At 38.5% G+C, this 20353-nt stretch overlaps 1 protein-coding gene across 3 annotated transcripts in view; it reads left to right on the forward strand.

Annotated features, from left to right (window-relative positions):
- Positions 1-20353, forward strand: part of NAV3 (neuron navigator 3) — an 832957-nt gene that overhangs the window by 81086 nt on the left and 731518 nt on the right. The gene's annotated exons all lie outside the window — the stretch shown is intronic.

The following is a 20353-nucleotide window of genomic DNA, read 5'->3' on the forward strand; positions in this document are numbered from 1 at the left end:
ATGACCTAGGATTTCAGAAAAGGATGATTCTATCAGCATTCTGCAGTAGCTACTGTGAAATATGGAAAGACTAATTCTTGTACGTAAGTTTTCCAGATGTGTAGAGTATCAAGCATAGTAAATCCAATGAGAATGTTGTGAGATCCTCTCTGTAGAGTTCTTCCATTTCAGAGTAATGCTCATCAGACATTGATAAATATATTTTCATTATTTCCCTTGATTTTTATATATTCCCCAAAAGATATGGATTTGCTAAATGAAATCTAAAATTCAACTTGTTAGGGGTTCTGGGTGTTTAAGCTTCTGACCCTTGATTTTGGTTTAGGTCATGATCTCATGGTTGTGAGATTGAGCCCCGTGTTGGGCTCTGTGCTGGGCATGGAGACTGCTTAAGATTTTCTCTCTCCCTGTCCCTGTGCCCCTCCCCTGCTCATGCATGTGTGCACATACCTTCTCTCTCTCTCTCTCTCTCTCTCTCTCTCTCTCTCTCTCTCTGAAACAAAACAAAACAAAACTCCACTTGTAAAAACAATATATAAATGATCCTGTTATGAAAGATGCTGTTAAAGAAAGTAATTTATTACTGGCATAGTTCATTATATGAAACCAACATACAAGAAAAGATATAAACCATGTGTAGATGTACCATCTGTGTTAGTTTCCTAGGACTGCAAAACAAGTATCAAAAACAAAGTACCAAAACCAGAAATTTATTGCCTAGCAATTCTGGAGGGTAGAAATCTGAAATGAGGGTTTTAGCAGGCCCATGCTATCTCTGAGTGCTACCAGGAACAATTCTTTATTGACTCTTCTAGCTTACGGTATTTGCCACCATCCTTGGTGTTTTTGGCTTCTAGATGCATCATTCTAGTCATGTGGCCATCTTTTCTCTTTGTGATTTAAAAAAAAATTTTTTTAATATTTATTTTTCAGAGAGAGAGAGAGACAGAGTATGAATGGGGGAGGGGCAGAGAGAGGGAGACACAGAATATGAAGCAGGCTGTAGGCTCTGGGCTGTCAGCACAGAGCCTGATGCAGGGCTTGAACTCACAATCCACGAGATCATGACCTGAGCCATAGTCAGATGCTTAACCGACTGAGCCACCCAGGCACCCTTTCTATGTGTTTTTACTTCATCTTTCTGTGCATGTCTTTTTCTTTGTCCAAACTTTTTATTTTGTTAGCACACCAGTCATACTGGCATACCCTAGTGACCTCGTTTTAATCCTATTTCCAAATAAGGTCAGGTTCTGAGGTATAGTGGAAGGTTAAGACTTCAGCATACCTTTTTTTTTGGGGGGGGGGGCGGAAATGATTCATCCATCTGCTGCTAGAAACGTGGATGGTGTTTATTCATTTAGAAACTGTTTACTGAAATTAAGTTATAGGATACAGACGATAAGCCAGGTAGTTGTAAACAAACCTCTGAATAATCTGTATTACTATTCATTATTTATTCAATTATTTAAATAAGATAGAGAAATCACATAAATTAAAGCGGGAGCAGAGTTAGCAGAAGCGTGTGTGTTACGAATACCGGTGCCATGAACTAATCAAACGAAAAATGGTATCAAATGAGAAAATGTTTCAGTGCCTAATAAATCTATAGAATGCTGGGTTAAATAGGTGACGAAGGGTTCTTTACTGAAAGACTGTTCAGAGCCTCGACTATGCTATTGTGCTTTGAGAATATCCAGCAGGAGGGTACAGTGTTTCTCAAACTTACTTGACCACATAACTCTATATTATCAATCATCTCAAGGAATTAAATTCCTAGGAAAACACTGGAAACTAATTTAGTGTCAAACCAAAATTTAGTTTAGAGAGCAGATCACTTGCTTTTAACTGGATTTTGGAATACATCAAATTTTCTGGATCAAAGACAGAATTCTGTTCACTAGTAAGTATTTTCTTGAATCTGTCATGAAAGAATTTGCACTCTCTTCACAAAAATTGAGTAGATTTACATGAGAGTTTTGTAGATTTCTGTGAAAATCTTTGGTCTGGTTTCAAGGGCTCTGAATTATATTTGTAACTATTAGATTACTACACTTCTTTTTTTTTTTTCAACGTTTATTTATTTTTGGGACAGAGAGAGACAGAGCATGAACGGGGGAGGGTCAGAGAGAGAGGGAGACACAGAATCGGAAACAGGCTCCAGGCTCTGAGCCATCAGCCCAGAGCCCGACGCGGGGCTCGAACTCACGGACCGCGAGATCGTGACCTGGCTGAAGTCGGACGCTTAACCGACTGCGCCACCCAGGCGCCCCAGATTACTACGCTTCTTTAATGATGTTTTAAATATTATTCCGAGCCTTGAAAACCTGTATGTCTTGTATACTTTTGAGACAATACCACATTACTGTTTATATCAATGTGAGGAAACATGAAGCTGTGCACCAAATTATATTAGGAAAATCTTACAGCAAATACACTTCTATTAGCAACTTAGAGCAGGAACAATATCTGAACTCCTATTCACTAGGATAATTTTGGAAAATGAGTTGGCTAAGTGGAAATCTTAACAGCATTAGAACCACAGATAGGCTGAGAGATGCTTAAGTGAGCAGCCTGGCCCTATGCAATTTGGATGGGATAGGAGTTATGGATGGGATAGGATTGGGGTGTTTCTAGCTCTTAGAGACAATTGTTTTATTAAATTTTTCCCCCTACCTTTTGGAAACCCATTTGGAGTCATGAAGTTATGGCCAATCTGAGGAATAGTGGAGACTCTGAGACCTAATTACCCTCCCAGAATATGGGATTGATGGTGAAAATTTCGTATGGCTTCCCAGGGACTGAATCCCCCAAGAATCACTAAATTGCTCTGCGCATGGTTTCTTTATCATATTTCCTGTCCCCTAATTCTTTACCTTCAGTGTTCCATACCTATGCATAGAGCTTAGTGAGGCCACCCCACCTCAGTGGTTCCACAAAAGAGGAGATAACATACCTTCTCTTTAACCACGGGTCAAATAACTGCAGGATTAAACATGAATTCTTTTGACGTCTAAGCCCCAGAGTAATGATCTTCCAAACTTCCAGACTCCAATATCTCATTAAATGTGTCTGTTTTGAATTTTGTGAACGTCATTGCTATTAAATAAAAAAATCCTCCTCGTTGATGTTTGTTTTGTAGTCAACAGCATAATGGTCAAAACATTCTATGTGCTGGCACAGTGTTGGTTGAATTGAGTGAAAGAGTTCCTGGAGAAAGAGAGGGAGAGAGAGGAGGAAGTGTGTGTGTGTGTGTGTGTGTGTGTGTGTGTGTGTGTGTGTGTGTGTATATTCCCCCCCCCACACACAGGAAAGCTATGTGAGTGCTCTGTGGAGTCAGACAGCAGTTTCAAAGGTTACAATGTTCCAGAAATTGAAAGCCACTGTAGTAGACAATGGTTCTTGGTGGCTTTCTTGGGGCTTCTATTGAGTCATCCAGCCTTTGGTGTTCTTTGGTTGCTGAGTAATTCTGGAGGGCTTGTTGGGTTCTTCTGTTCCACCTTAATAATGTCTCAGTTTCAAAAATGAATGTAGAGACTTCTGAATTTTCTAAAGAGTTTTATTTTATTTATTTTGAGAGAGCAAGTGTGAGTGAGAAACGGAAGAGACACAGAATCCTATGCAGGCTCTGTGCTGTTAGCTCACACCCCCAGGTGGGGCTCAATCTCATGAATCGCCAGAGCCTGACCTGAGCTAAGACTCCTGTATTTTTTTTTTAAGTCTGTCTCTTCAGATTAACAGCATAGAAATGTAAAGCATTTATTATTATTGATGATCATCTTACTCAAAGCTACCCCCTGTAAAGGGAGAAAACCAAGAACTTTCTATTCATTAAAAAGCTTCTTAGGGAAAAGCAGAGGACATGGAAGCAAACTGCCCTCCACTGTGACAAACCAGTATTTCCTCTCTACTGAGCTCCAGTAGCAGATTGTTCTTAATATCTGGCTGATAAATGGAAATGCAACTCATTTCAAAAACGCACAACATTGACTAGTGTTCAAACAGTAGTGACTGGGTGGAACACTTATGGATTACAGGCATTTTCTGACATTTTGTAAAAGAAGGTAGATTTGGGGGTTTATTGAAGAATACCATTGTAGTGTGCATTCAGCTTCTGGGAGGAATGACCATGTAGTTGATTCATTCCCGAGCATGAATCCACAAGACACTGTTGTTTTTATTGAGATCATATGCATAAGTTTTTGTTTACTTAAGTTATCCTCATTTAATTGGAACAGCTGTGGAAATGTATTTTGTTCACTCAGCTAAGCTTAGAGCAAACTTTTCATTAGGAATCCCATTGAAGACTGGAATTGCTCTTTTCCCTTAAATCAAGACTTGTAATTTTGAACACAAATCATTAAACGGTGATGTCCAAAGCTTTAGGTCTTCCATTTTGTATGTGCAACTCATCGTTACCCAAGGCAGTTGTCATTTTGGGCAACGAATTAAGATGCTTAGCGTGGGCGACTTGATGTGTCTTCCGCCCAATCCAGAATGTCTTGAAGGGTTCCAAAGTGACTTCTGTGGAGAGGTAGTACTCTAAGTCATACCAAATTGTGAGATAGCACTTTTGTTTGGCAGGACTAAAACCATTTACACATACAGAAATTTTTACCAGAAAAAAATATATTCTGACGTGGCCTATAAATACTAACGGGATAGAAAAAATAGAGCTGACCATAGTACGTCTGAATGATTTGTTGTCATTTCAGGCCATGAGTTCCTTGAGGACAGGGATGTCAGAGACTGCTCATGTTGCTGACTCAAGTAGTTCAGGTTGAACAACATCTTCAGTAATTTTGAGGGGCTTTTTCAATAACTAGTGAAGTTTTGCATCTGATGCATTACAACTTTAAAACCTTAGTTACAGACTGAAGTGGTATGAATAAAATTTGACTGCGATGGCAGTCACAACCCTGTGAAAGGAGAAAGACAAAGTTTCCTCTCCGTGTTTCGTGAGAGAAAAGCAACAGGAACAAAGAGGGTGCGTGATATTTTCAAAGCTGCAGCTAGGATTTACCTCTAAGAATCTACCACTCTGATTGACCTCATACACTTTATGAAAAGAATAAACTTTCCAACAGTCGTTAATTCTTTGCAGTTACCTGTGAACTATAAGAAATGAATTCTATGTGGCTTACCGGTTTTAAATGTATTAAAACTTGGAAAAGTAAAAAGACACCAAATAGGAATTTTATTAAAAATGTTTCAGTTTTGATAAGTTTAATTACGTATTGATTTAGTTAATTCTCTGGATATTTTTGCCTGCTTGTACTTATGAAGTATTTGGATGACAGTTCTACTTCCTTTACAGAATTGAAGTAAGTGAGGTATAATGTGTATGAAAACAACTGGAAAAATATAAGGCATGTCAACATGGCTTATTTCTAGGTGATTGGAACACTGATACTAGCTTTTGTGCTTCTCTGGATTTATTTATTTTTTTTCCCATTAGAAAATAAAAAAATACAGCCATGTAAGCCATTATTATTTTAAAAACTGAGTTAGGTAAACTGTCTAGACCCTAATGCATTCATCCATTGCAGTGTACAATTCAGTGCTTTTTTTTTTTTTTTTTTTCAACGTTTATTTATTTTTGGGACAGAGAGAGACAGAGCATGAACGGGGGAGGGGCAGAGAGAGAGGGAGACACAGAATCGGAAACAGGCTCCAGGCTCTGAGCCATCAGCCCAGAGCCTGACGCGGGGCTCGAACTCACGGACCGTGAGATCGTGACCTGGCTGAAGTCAGACGCTTAACCGACTGCGCCACCCAGGCGCCCCTACAATTCAGTGCTTTTTAATAAGTCTATAGAATTGGGCCACTATCACCACAACTCAGTTTTAGAAAATTGCCATCAACCTCCAAATCCCTATGAGCATTTTTGTAGTCCATCTCAGTTTAGCCAATTACTGATAGACTTTCTGTCTTTATAAATTTGTATTTTGTGGATATCTCATATAAACGCTATCATGGAATGTGTATATCTTTTGTGCCAGGCCTCTTTCACTTAGTGCTACCTCAAACATAATGCTATCAGTAATTCATTCCTATTTTACTATTATTAAAAAAAATTTGTTTATTTTTAAGAGAAAGAGACAGAGTGTGATGGGGGAGGGGCAGAGAGAGAGGGAGGTACAGAATCCGAAGCAGGCTTCAGGCTCTGAGCTGTCAGCACAGAGCCCAACATGGGGCTCGAATTCACAGACCGTGAGATCATGGCCTGAGCTGAAGTTGGACGCTTAACTGACTGAGCCACCCAGGCGCCCCTATTCCTATTTTATTATTAAGTATTGCTCCATTTTATGGATATGTCACATTCACTTACGTATGGACATTTGGATTATTTCCATTTTGGGGGCTATTACGAGTAATGCTGCTATGGGCATTTGTGTACAAGTCTTTGTGTGAACACGGGTTTTCATCCTTCTTGGATTCCTAGGAGTAGAATTGTTGGATCGTATGTCTGTTGCACTTTTAAGAAACGGCCAGTCTGTTTTCCAAAGTATTTAGATCAGTTTCCACCAGAAACATACAAGTGATTCCAGTATTTCCACATCCTTATCAACATTTGGTATTGTCCGTCTTTGATTTTAGCTATTTCAGTTGATGTATGGTGGTGTTTCATTATGGATTTAATTTGCATTTCTCAATGAATATTGATGTCGATCACCTTTTCATATGCTTATTAGCCATTCTTCTTTGGTCAACTATCCATTGAATTATTTTGTCAATTTTTAGATTGTTTGTCTATTTACTGAGTTTTAAGAGTTCTTTGTCTATTCCAGATACAAGTTGTTAATCAGATATGATTTACAAATAATTTCTCATAGTGTCTGGTTTGTCTTTTCATTTTCTTACTGGTGTCTTTTGAACTGAAAAAGTTTTTAGCTTCAAGTCCATTTTATGAATTTTTTAATTTTAGGGTTTGTGATTTTGGAGTCAAGTTATTATTAATTGGTATTATTATGTATTTTGAATTCAGCATCCCTAGTAACTTCTGTTTAGGTAATTAAAAGATAAAAAATGAAACTTAATAAACTAGGGCATGAAAGATGTCCTGTGAGAAATTTTCTTTATAAGAAATATTAAGGGAAAGAAATCTGAATTGATACTTAAACATGATTGTGAACTCTGTGTTGGCATCTGGGAATACTGGGTACCCGTGGAGAGTGCTGGTGCCCAGGGACTGTCCTGGCTTCATTAATGACCAAGTCCTTGTACTGACATTGGTTTGCATGAGAAAAATGATAAAAATTCTGTGGGAGACATACCCACTATATGCAGTCACTCATAGCATGAACACTCTTATGTTCTAGTTCTAACACATATAAGCTTACTTTTTTGTTTTTTTTTGAGAGAGAGAGAGAGCATTTGCATATGTACACATGTGGGAGTGTGGTGGAGGAGCAGAGTGAAGTGAGGAGAGAGAATCCCAACAAGGCTCCAGACTGTTAGGGCAGAGCCCCACACTGGGCTTGATCTTATGAAGTGGGAGATCATGAACGGAGCCAAAATCAAGAGTTGGACACTTAACCGGTTGAGCCACCCAGGCGCCCCACACTTACTTTTATAAAGAGCAAAATATGGGGTTTAACACCTTGCATAGATTATTCTGGTAAGAATGTGTCTCCAAGAAGTGTGTTTTAAAAGTCTTCAGGGTTTGTATTGTTTTCTTAGTTATTGAAATAAAAGAAAAGGTAAAAGATATTAATGATTCTCGAAGCTCCTTTTCAAAAGCAGAGTCTCATATAATTTAATTTCTTGCATTTCTTACACGCAGTGACACTATACTGTAGACTTTATTTTTCTCTCACTCTTAACCAGCATGCTGGTATTAATTAATACCAGGATTGAGTGATGCCTGTGGCAGTCGTGGCAGAGAAGTGTGCTGTTAGGGCCTGTTGTAGAGGATGCTGCTGCTGAAGAGATATTAGCATCAGGACAGAGGTAGTGCAGGGAAGAAAAGATCTGTCTTCTCGTTGCTTTTTCTGCCTTCTTCTATTAGGCCCACATCAAAACTTGTCTAACCCCTTGGTCTTTGGGTGAGGGCTTTAAGCTAACTTTGATTTGATTTCTAGCTCTTGTAGTTACTAGCTGAATGACCTTGGACAGGCTATTCAACCTCGTAAGCCTGCGATTTCATTGCTTGTAAAACGGGATTGCCAGAGCTACTTGCATTGAGTTTTTTTAAGTAGAGAAAATACACATAGATCACCTAACATCGTGATTAGCATATGGTAGATACTTTATTGGAAATTGTTATTATTGTTAATGTGTTATTTTCTAGATTTTTGATGATCCAGAGAACCCTTATGTACAGAAATATGAAGGAAAAATGATCATATTGGAGGTAGAACAAATAGACTGATCCCTATAATAAAACTTCAGTTTTTTTTTTTTTAAAGAGGTGTTGCTAATCTTTCTGTTTTTCCAGACATGAATTCATGCAATTCTTTTCTCAGGATACATATTTTTCTTTATATCCTTATAAATAGAATCTCTAAAAAGTTTAATTGGGTGTCAGAAAGACTCTGGCATGAACGTAGCCTATACTGATATTAGTCATTTGTAAAAGCTGTGGAGTCTTATGAGGTCTATGGGATTTCTGTATTTGAGTTATTTATTTTTTCTACACAAGGACCCTCAAAAATTACAAGGTCAGGGGAGCCAAGACTCCTGTATTTGCTTTTCTGAAATAGCACTTCATTTGATACTGAGTACGCGACATTCTTAAGCATGAACATGAAATTCTCTCTTCCAATCAATTATAAAAAAGGTGCTAAGATTTTGCAACTTTAACATAAAGTTAAAATTCTATTATATTGTGCTAGGCAAAGTTCAAACATCATTAGATAACTTAGACATGAAGTGAATAATTTCTCTCTTGATATGTGTGTATCATTCATTATTAAAGTGAGTTATTTAATTAACAGCTGCTCAGAGATTGGTTTTTCTGTCTTTTAATTTTATCAAAAGTGTAGGAAAACTATAAGATAAAATGACTGTGTGTTCTCATGCTTAAAATTCCTACTTTCTCTCCAACATATATTTCCCCTCATAATTACATGTCTAAATTTCTGAGCTTAAGTACAGATTTATCCATACTAATAGAAGTAAATCTTTCCTTTTGAATTATTGCTTCTTGTTGAATATTGTAAGATATTTAATTAGTTCTCCTATCTACCATTAAAAATACTGCTGAGATATCTTGACAACTAAGCCACATTACGTATTAAAAAACACTCCCAATTTATATGAATTTAATGTACGTGCAAGTATTAAGTATTAAAATTAGTTATTGAGACATGTAATCCATATAAGCAGGAGCAGACCTTGTACAGGCACTACTCCATAAATGGGGTGTAGACCTTGCTATGGCTCCTTCAGGAGAACAAGTCTCTCCCATTAGCCAGAGGATCAAATCTTTGCTTATCCTCACTGGCCCAAGTCAGACTGTCCTTCCATTGAAGGACTTTTGTTTTTTGAAGGATACTTTTGATATTTGATCTTTTTGTTAATGTTTTCAGTATTCACTACTCCAGACAAAAGAACTGGGAGTCATGTCATATATTTCTGCTTGTAATTGAGATGAGACAAAGACAGGAGAGATGTTGGCTGTTATAAGTGGAGTGATGGACAGTGTTCTTTCTTAATGCCTCATCAGCAGCAATTATAACAAATTACTTAATGCACTCATTAATATACTCAAAACATGAATAGTATTGCATGTCTGTTTAAACACCACCTGGTGGATATCAATAGACCACCAATGATCCTTTGACCATATTTTGATAATCACTGGTTTAGAACTTCAAATGCTTTGGAAGTGACACAAATAATTTAATTTTGATTTAAAAATATTCTAATGAGCTATATAAATGCCTGCTATATTTGCAAGTAGAATTACTTTCTGGGATGTTTACAGAAATAGGAAGCCATTCATATTTCATCGTTGGTGCAGAATTTTACCTTTATGATATATTTATTTTTTGGAGTCAGAGCCAAAGATTTTTCTAGTTCCTTTTGAATGATCCCATATACTTAGTTTCTTCCATTTGATCAGTATTGTGTTGGTTAAATTTCTTAGGTTGACTCCTGAGAAAATTGCAATGAGCTGAGCATTTTAATGTGAAAAGGCAACTGAGAAAACTATGCAGTAAATAACATTTAGGATATAATAAAATGGCTCCAAGAATGGTTGTAAATGCTTTCTATTTATTTGCCCCTATGTAGCTGAGATTGAAATACATCAAGCTTAAGCTGGAATCACTGCTACTTTAGTCATTAAACTACAACATGTGGATGCCACTTTATTAAATGTCCTTTCAGAGAAGACATCCAAACAATTTTTGCACTATCAAGCAATTTTCAGACACATAGAAGCATCAGATAACTTGAAAATATTTTTAAGATTAGGAATTTTATTAAAATGGCCCAATGGAGCAAATCAAAACTCCACAAATTTGGATCCGCAAAAAGATGAGAAAGATGAGTAAGATAATGTTCTATGTTGAAAAAGTATTTGGCCAGGCAGTTCACAATGTAGATAGGTAAGTACAACCTTTGGGGTCCTGAAGAAGAGAGTATTAGGGAATAAAAGGATAGTGTCTAAAATGAGATTTATGGTTTAATGAGCAGTTAATATTTGTTTTGCTTTTAAAAGCAGAGCCATATGCTAGAATTTATGTATTATGTTAAAATAAATTTTCTGGAAATGCTCGCTAAGTTTCTTCAAGCCATTTTGGGGGAAAAGGTCAATGTTTTTCTGTAAAGAAAACACCGTTTGCATGAGGATGCTACTTCGTAAACACCACATTTGCAGCGTTAAGTAGGTAATCAGAATGACAGTTCATCCAGTAATCATTGTTCTCTAGGCTACATATAGGAAAAGAGAATAAAACTCCTCCAGGCATTTAAAAGACAAGCTTAAACCCCATGTACTCCTCTCTTTTCCCCAAGGGTGGATTCCTAGCAGTTTTAGATTTTTGCTCTAAACAATTTGAGGAAACTTACAGCACATTATACTTTTCCAAAGAAACAATGCTTTCAAAGTGTGTTGAGTTTCTAAACAAGGACTAGATAGGTGTAGCAAACAAGGATGTAATAACATTGAGTTTAAACTAAAACACTATGGTCTAAAATACTAAAATTACACTTTTCAGCATGTGTTTTGGATTTTAAAATAACCATATTTCTATCGTGTAGGGAGTTTTAATACATTATAAATTAAATACATGCATGAAGTTTGATATACTTAAGGTAAATATTAGCAGGTATAGTTGTTAAATAATGGATTGCCTGTAATTTCCTTGCCTGAGCATTTAGAAGAATGATCAGTGATATGACTTGATTCCTTGAAATTTCTTTAAAATTGGTCACTCCCATTTGGTTGCACGTATTCACATTATTTAAATTTTTTTTTTCAACGTTTATTTCTTTTTGGGACAGAGAGAGACAGAGCATGAACGGGGGAGGGGCAGAGCGAGAGGGAGACACAGAATCGGAAACAGGCTCCAGGCTCTGAGCCATCAGCCCAGAGCCTGACGCCGGGCTCGAACTCACGGACCGCGAGATCGTGACCTGGCTGAAGTCGGACGCTTAACCGACTGCGCCACCCAGGCGCCCCGTATTCACATTATTTAAATCTCACAACCACGTGAGGATGTTTTTTAATCCCTTTGACTGTTCAGGAGACCCAGGCTCAGAGAGTAATTCATTTACAGCACATATGTTTTAATTAAGGTATTTTTGATTCCACGTTAATTAAAAAAAAAAAAGCCCTCTCAATCTATCATAAGAGATGTTTGTGGTGATGCAACCTCATGTACACTGAAGGCTTGGGAATGAAGTCCATTTGGACGATCCTGTGCCTGGCTTTGCAGACTGGTAGCTGATTGTCTCAAGTTATTTGAATGAAGGTAAACCATTCACTTGTCACAAACATGGCTGTAAGGGCAGTAAGATGAGGTCAATTCCTAATAAGGGAGTGTGGATAGGATTGGCATATCACAATAGAGCTGCTTGGAGCAGGACCAAAATCCACCTGCAGGCCATCTCATCCCAAGTCAAGGCCTCCCTCCCATGTACTTGGGGTAAAAGTGAAGTGATGAATGATTCATTTGAAGTACTTTGAATAATTTCATGGATCCTAGAATTTAAATTTTGATCATCCTTTTAAATAAAATATAGGACCTAAATATTTGAAAGCTTTCAAGATTTTAGGTGTGGAAGTTTGAATAGGATTTATTTTTTCTTTGATTTTTCCCTCTCCTCATAAATAACATGAATAAAACTTAGGAAAGTTAAATAAAAACATCATAAGAGCAGAGAAATGGAGTCAGACTTCTTTGCTGCAGTATTCTGGCTGTAGAGCATGTGTGTATGTTGTGAAGAGGGTGACAGAACCATAGGATGCTTGTATATTTATTAACCTCCAAAATTTAAGCTCTGATGGAAGCATCCTGTATCAGCATAGGCTACCGTATGCTGCACTAACAACCCTCACATCTTAGCTCTTTTTAAAAATAGAAGTTTATTTCTTAGGGAAAATTTCTGTTGTGATTCAGCTGCCACATGATTCCACATTGTCTTCGACTGATTCCCTGCCTGAAAGGCAGGAGAATATTGGTGGCCTTGGGGCAAGAGAAAGGGTTAATGCGCAATGCGCGCTGGCTCATAAGGCCAGAGATGGTGTCTGTCACTTCTGCCTAGATTTCATTGGCCAAATCAGATCATGTAACTGTGGATGAGTTAAACTGGTAAACCTTTTTGCAGGAAGGGGCATCACAGAGGGTGCCACAGAGCAAACATGTAGATGAACAGAAATCCCATCTGCCACAACCCCCTTCTGACATCTTCCCTCACACCCCAGAATCACCAGAGACAAGGGGGCCTTCACTGACCTTTTTTTTTGTAAAGTTAGTCAAAAAGAACATATAAAAGCTTATATACTTTTATAGCATGTATACATGTACACGTATATGTGTATATACACATTTAAAAGCTACATTTGTAGTCTTGAGATTTATATTTTTACCCTTATCAAGACTTCCTGCCTCTAGAGCGCCTGGGTGGCTCAGTTGGTTGGGTGGCTGACTTCAGCTCAGATCATGATCTCAGGTTTGGTAGGTTTCGGCTCTGACACAGGCTCTGTGCTGGCAGCTCAGAGCCTGGAGTCTGCTTCAGATTATGTGCCTCCCTCTCTCTCTGCCCTTCCCCTACTTGTGCTCTGTCTCTCAAAAATAAATAAATGTTAAAAAAAATTTGTTTAAAGACTTACTGCCTCTCATCATCAATATTTATTAAGCATTTGCAGTGTACTAGGCACAATAGAACATACAGACAGTATTACCCCTGCTGTTGAGGAGCTGATGTTCTAAAAGAAATACACACACACACACACACACACACACACACACCTCTTCATTTTAAAAACAGGCTTTACTTTTTGGAGAAGGTTTAGGTGAACAGCAAAATTAGAGGAAGGTGTAGAGATTGCCCATATATCTCCAGGTGAACAGCAAAATTAGAGGAAGGTGTAGAGATTGCCCATATATCTCCTGCACCCATAAATGTATAGCCACCCCCGCCATCATCACCATCCCCCATCAGAGTGATAGATTTATTGCAGTTGAGGAACCTACACTGACATCATTATCACAAAAAAATCCACAGTTTACATTAGGATTCACTCTTGGAGTAGCACATTTTGTGGTTTTGGACAAATATATAATGACCTATACCCATGTTGTAATATTATAAAGAATAGTTTCTCTGCCCTGAAAATCTCTGTGCTCTACTTTGTTCCTATCCCCCCCCCCCCCATACCTGGCAACCAGTGATCTTTTTACAGTCTTCATAGTTTTCCCTTTTCCAAAATATCATATCATTGGAATCGTATAATTTATAGCCTTTTTAGATTGTTTTTTTTTCACTTACTAATATGATTTTTGTTTCCTCCGTGTCTTATTCATGGCTTTATAGCTCAGTTCTTTCCAGCACTTATAAGCCTTGACCATTCGCTTATTGAAAGACATCTTAGTTGCTTCTGATTTTTGGCAGTTAAGACTAAGGCTTGTGTAAACATCCGTGTTCAGGTTTTTGCGTGGATGTGAATTTTTCAACTGCTTTTGGTAAATACTAAGGAAGGTGATGGCTGGATCGTATGGTTAGGGCATGTGTAGTTTTGTAACAAACCACCCAGTAGTCTTCCCAAGTGGCTGTACCATTTTGCATTTGCACCGGAAGTCGATGAGCGCTCCTGTTGCATCACATCCTTGCTAGCATTTGGTGTTGTCAGTTCTGGATTTTGGCCACTCCAACAGGTGTGTACTGGCATCTCATTGCTTCAGTTTGCATTTACCTGATGCCGTGTGATGGGGAACATTTTCTTAGGCTCATTTGTGATCCTTATATCTTCTTCAGTTAGGTGTCCGTTAGGATCTTTGACCCATTTTTTAATTGGGTTGTTTTCTTATTTTTGACTTTTAACAGTTCCAGTCCTTTAGCAGATACATCTTTTGCAGGTGTTTTCTCCCTGTCTTTGGTTTGGTTTTTTATTCTCTGGACAGTGACTTTTGCAAAAAACAAAAAACAAAAAAATGTGATTTTAATGAAGTCCAGCTTTATCAATTCTTTTTTTTCCCCATGGATTATGCCTGTGGTGGTACATTCTAAAAAGTCACTGCTAAACCCTAGATCATCTAGATTGTTTTTATATTATCTTCTAGGAGTTTTATAGTTTTGTATTTTACATTTAGGTCTGTGATCCACTTTAATTTTAGTGATGGGTATAATGTAATACCTAGATTATTATTATTATTTTTTGCATGTGGATGTCCAGTTATTTCAGCACTATTTTTTTGAAAAAACAAACTTTTAACATGGCATTTTTGTTAGATGTTTTCTGCAAAGTTCTGAGGAAATATTCTGGAGGGTGAGCTTTGGGTATACCTTAGCCCCATCGTTATTTAGAGAGTAGAGGAAAAAGAGGATTATTGAATGCTAATTCTGTATTAGTCATTATACTATATAGTCCATACATGTTATTTAGACTTTGTAACAACCTGAGTTGGGTATCGATCTACTCATCTACTCATACACTATAATTTGAGATGCAGAGCTTGAATACTGCTTCTAGCCGGGTTCTCTTAGTACACACATGGCAAGAGCACAGGCTCTGGGAACAAGCCTGGATCTGAATCTGAGGCTTGCCATTTTCTGACCATGTGACCTGTCAGGTTATGGAACTCCCTGTTTTCAGTTTCTTAGTAGAATGTGGGTAGCAATCATGTCTATCCTGTAGGAGTTTTGTAAGCATTAATGCATGGGAAGTGTTTACTGCCAGGCCTGGTACACAGTGATTGTTCAATAAACTAGACGTTAGCTGTCACTCACTCCCAAACATGCCCATTCTGTCCATCTGGTTATACTGGTCCTGAGAAGTGAAATAGCAGTGGTGTCATAGGCCTGGTTCTGTGGCTCGGGGAGAAACTGTCCAGGTTACATCTCGGGAGCTCGGACCCGGGCTCTTCTACGTGGAGACATAAAGTAATAAAAGTGGTATAAAATGCAGTAGAACACTTTTAAAACATATGTTGCCATAATGAAATAGTAAAGAAGATACCATGGTAACTGCAAATGGAGGACTAAAGCTCAATGTCAATATAAGACAACATCTGTCAAGATTGTAGCAAACTCTGATTAGCCTATTTTTCATAAATGAAAATGAACCCATATCTGCAAAGGATTGCCAACTGTTAATACACCATTTCACGGAAGCACTTTGTTTCATAATAGACTTGTGGAAGGATGTCTTAATCTGATGTTTTGTTTGGGATTTTTTTTTTTTTAAGGAAGACCTTAATGTAGTGGTTTCATCCGTAGCCAGTCAGACCTCTAGGAGTCTGTTGTGTTCAGATAGTTTTAGTAGCTCATCTTTGTGGAGGACTCACCAGGTGCTGGGTTTATCAAGTATTTGCTCATTTAATCCCTCCCAACAGTCCAACGAGGTAAGTGCCGCTGTCACACCCATTTTACAGATTAAGAAACAGAGATACAGAGAGGTCGAGAAACAGGTCCAAGATCATACGCCTGATTGGTATGTGATTATGGCTGAACTGAGATTCATATCCAGGTGGTTCTGCTCCCAGAGCCTGCTTTTAAGCACTCTCTAAATCGTGTGTAAATCGTTTTTATTCTCGAAACTCTAAGAGGAACTATGTATTTATCAAAGTTACTGCTGCATACGCTATTTAAACATCCTTTACTTTGGGCTGAAATTACTGCAAATTCTTTTGAAATACAGGATCTAAGGGGGAAAGGAACAAATGGGAAGACCTTGCTGAGGAACTAGGAGATAAGACTAATTGCAGGAGGAGGTAGGAATTGACGGGCACATGAACTGAACTCAGTCTGTGTAGGTGTTCGTTTACATCAAACGTGTTGTTTATTTATTTTTTTTTTAATTTTTTTTTTCAACGTTTATTTATTTTTGGGACAGAGAGAGACAGAGCATGAACGGGGGAGGGGCAGAGAGAGAGGGAGACACAGAATCGGAAACAGGCTCCAGGCTCTGAGCCATCAGCCCAGAGCCCGACGCGGGGCTCGAACTCACGGACCGCGAGATCGTGACCTGGCTGAAGTCGGACGCTTAACCGACTGCGCCACCCAGGCGCCCCTCAAACGTGTTGTTTAAAAAAACTTCAAGTTTGGATACATGTAGTCAAGATGTGCATTTAGCATCCTACCTCATTTCCTATCCTACCCGCGTCCTCTTCATTGAGGGTGTGGTCCCTGTAAAGAGAGGGTCTAAGTCAGTTTTCCAAAGTCTTTGTTGGTATTAGTTTTTCATTGAAAATAGTTCAGCATTTCTTTTGTCCTAGTTTTTCATTTACTGAACTTTTTGAGACAAGGTAGCTTTAAGTACTATAGTGTTTGGTCCTTGAGGTTAGGAAGTTGTGTTCACTGTACCTCTTTTGCCTATAATGTGATGAGCCAATTAATATCTTGATTAGTTAATCCATTCAATAATAGTGGCTTGTAGGTTCTATAAAGACAGATACCTTACAAAAGGGGGCTAGGATTCTAGCAGCTGAAGTTGGACAATTAACTCTTACATTCTAGCAGGAAATTCTCCGCTAGACCTCGTTCATCACCAAAGTAGTTTAGTAGAATGTAAATATAGCACTAAAATTTAAAAAGACAAAAAATGATGTTTACCATTGCATTTTTAAAAAATCCTTGCATGTACTTTGACTTCTATGTGAAAATCAAGGGACCTGGGCAGCACTTACTGCTTTCATCAAGCATTTTGAACCTTGTTGCCCATAGATATCGTCACATCCTGTGGGGGGAGGTAAGACCGTAGATATTTATATGAAATGTGTGTTTCATTGCCATAAGTTCAGTACATAAAGAAGTTGCTGAAAGGCTCCTAATTTTTTAAAGTTTATTTCATTATTTTGAGGTGGTGTGGGGGAGGGGCACAGAGAGAGGGAGAGAGACAGATCCCAATCTTTATCAGCACAGAGCACGACTTGTGGCTCGAACTTACGAACTGTGAGATCATGACTTGAGCTGAAATCAAGAGTTGGATGCTTAACTGACTGAGCCACCTGGGTGACCCAAAAAGCTCCTAATTTTGATTATAAGAAATTGTTACCTTGGTACCCCGTTGAAGCTTCAACTTTATTGTAGAACTGTTGCTAAATCGCCTCACAGAAAATGTATCTTCAGGAAAGAGGTTGAGAAATAAATACTGAACACTTTTAGTTCTAAAGAAATTTTACTTAAAATTTTTTTAAATGTTTATTTTTGAGAGAGAGACAGAGTGTAAGCAGGGGCAGGGGAGGGGCAGAGAGAGAGGCAGACAAAAAACTCGAAGTGGGATCTAGGTTACGCATTGTCAGCACAGAACCCTATGTGTGGGGCTTGAACTCACGAAGTGTGAGATCGTGACCTGAGCTAAAGTCGGACGCTTAACTGACTGAGCCACCCAGGTACCATGCTGCCCCTCAAATGCATGGGGTGCATTTGAGGGGCAGCATGGTATTAAGGACACAGACTCTAGTCTCACACTGCCTGAGATTGAATCCTGGCTTGGCCACTTCTTTGCTGTTAGTCTCTGTGCCTCAGTTTCTTCACCTGTACAATGAAGATAATACAGCACCACTCCTCATGCAGTTGTGGTGAGGTTAACCTGAGTTTAATATACGGAATCTGCTTTGAACAATGCCAGGCACTCACATATTAAAAAGATATGAGTGTTAGCCTTTATCATTAATGTTATCCTCAATGAGAACATCCTTTATTCTTTAATACCAGAAAAGAGAGACAACACTATAAGTATCTGTACAATAGAAAATAATTTATTTTCACACTCCTCATAATGAAGAGTCATCAAGGGAAGTAATCTCTGCAGTCCTTGAGAAGGAGTTTGTATTTACAAGCCCAAGTTATTTATGAAGTTCAAGCATCTCCACATTGAGGTCAAGGTTTCTGACTATGAAAGCATTCCTATCACATTTAAGGAGTACTCAGTTATGCAACTATTTTGAATGATACAGAACTGGATTGTCATCTTTTTATTTTTTTACCATAATTTTCAGAAGTAAAACGTGATGGCAAATAACTCTATAGTTGATAAATGAAGGAGAAATGAATGTAAAGGTTTTCATACCCCACGTATTCTGGAGCACTGATACGTTAATTGTTCCACACTGGCACAAAGTGCTGGTGTCATCAGTAAGAGCTGAGAGTAGGTCCAAAAAAAGAATGAAGCCAGTATAAATTTTGTAAGTGCTCACTTCTTAAAAAAATGTTTAATGTTTATATGTTTGAGAGAGAGAGAGAGAGAGAGAGAGAGAGAGACAGAGAGAGAGAGAGAGAGAGAGAGAGAGAGACAGCACGACCAGGAGAAGGGCAGAGAGAGAGGGAGACACAGAATCTGAAGCAGCTCCAGGCTCTGAGCTGTCAGCACAGAGCCCGACATGGGGGCATGAGCCCAGGAACCATGAGATCATGACCTGAGCCGAGGTCGGATGCTTAACCGACTGAGCCTCCCAGGCGCCCCTGCAAGTGTTCACTTTTGAATGGTAATCATTGCCTAAAGTTCACAGCAGAACTGTTAGCTTTGCTCAGCATATCTGGAGTTCGTGATTGAGTTTCAAACAAAAGTCCAGTTTTTGGATGTTGACACATTGAGAAGAGTATGCAGTGAGCTAAGGATTGACAGTTGTACCTGAGGATTGACAATAGTCATTACACAGTTATGCAAACTCTGTAGCTTCCTGTATCACTATAATTGCTTTGGGGCCACAACATTGCACTATAAAGTGCTCTGGTGAAGAACTGTAAATTTGGTATTTACTTTTGGCAGGAGGAATCCATGAGTCTGTGTTTTTCTCTGGGCCCAGGAGACAATGGATAGGGTTAAGTAAGATAGAAATAGAGAATAAGTGGGAGTTTTCTGGCTTGTGGACTCAATGGGGAAAGTGAAACAGTTCAGGCAGGAGTTAATTTTTCTATGGTTTTTCTATAGCAAAACTGTAAGTGGTCTGCGTAATAGGGGAAAGAAAAAAAAAAGTAGCTCTATTTTCACCACCTCCTCAAGCAGCTTGTAGACTCCTTATAGAAACAAGGTACTCGGGGCGCCTGGGTGGCGCAGTCGGTTAAGCGTCCGACTTCAGCCAGGTCACGATCTCGCGGTCCGTGAGTTCGAGCCCCGCGTCAGGCTCTGGGCTGATGGCTCAGAGCCTGGAGCCTGTTTCTGATTCTGTGTCTCCCTCTCTCTCTCTGCCCCTCCCCCGTTCATGCTCTGTCTCTCTCTGTCCCAAAAATAAATAAACGTTGAAAAAAAAAAAAAAAAAAAGAAACAAGGTACTCACTAAATTCTACTTACTATCCTTTGCACTCACTCCCTACTTGTCCCGTTTGGGTGGAAGAGGTGTGGAAAGCCATGAAAATAACCATTATTAAGTTATCTTGCATTAATAAACATTTAAAATAAACTTAGAATGTTCTTTTCCTGTTGATTTGTATGATTGGAATTCTCTGTGATGGACTGTTAACATTGGTTTCAAGGAGATATTTTGATATCTTAATGTAGCTTGTGTGAGATCTTGTCAATGTAAACTTTGACAACGTTTCATGCTCTTCCAAAGTAGAAGCTAGATTTTTTTTTTTTAGAGCAGTTGCTGCTTGTGCTGCAATTATTTGCAGTTCCTTACCTATGAGCTTATTTCTTGATTATTTCTGGCCTTGTTTCCTCTTGCATCTAGCAAGATATTTGGAATAAACCTTATTAATGTCCTGTGGGCTACATAACATGTGTTTGATTTCTATTTCATTA

The sequence above is a fragment of the Leopardus geoffroyi genome, chromosome B4 (genome assembly GCF_018350155.1).
Source record: "Leopardus geoffroyi isolate Oge1 chromosome B4, O.geoffroyi_Oge1_pat1.0, whole genome shotgun sequence".
Classification (NCBI taxonomy): domain Eukaryota; kingdom Metazoa; phylum Chordata; class Mammalia; order Carnivora; family Felidae; genus Leopardus; species Leopardus geoffroyi.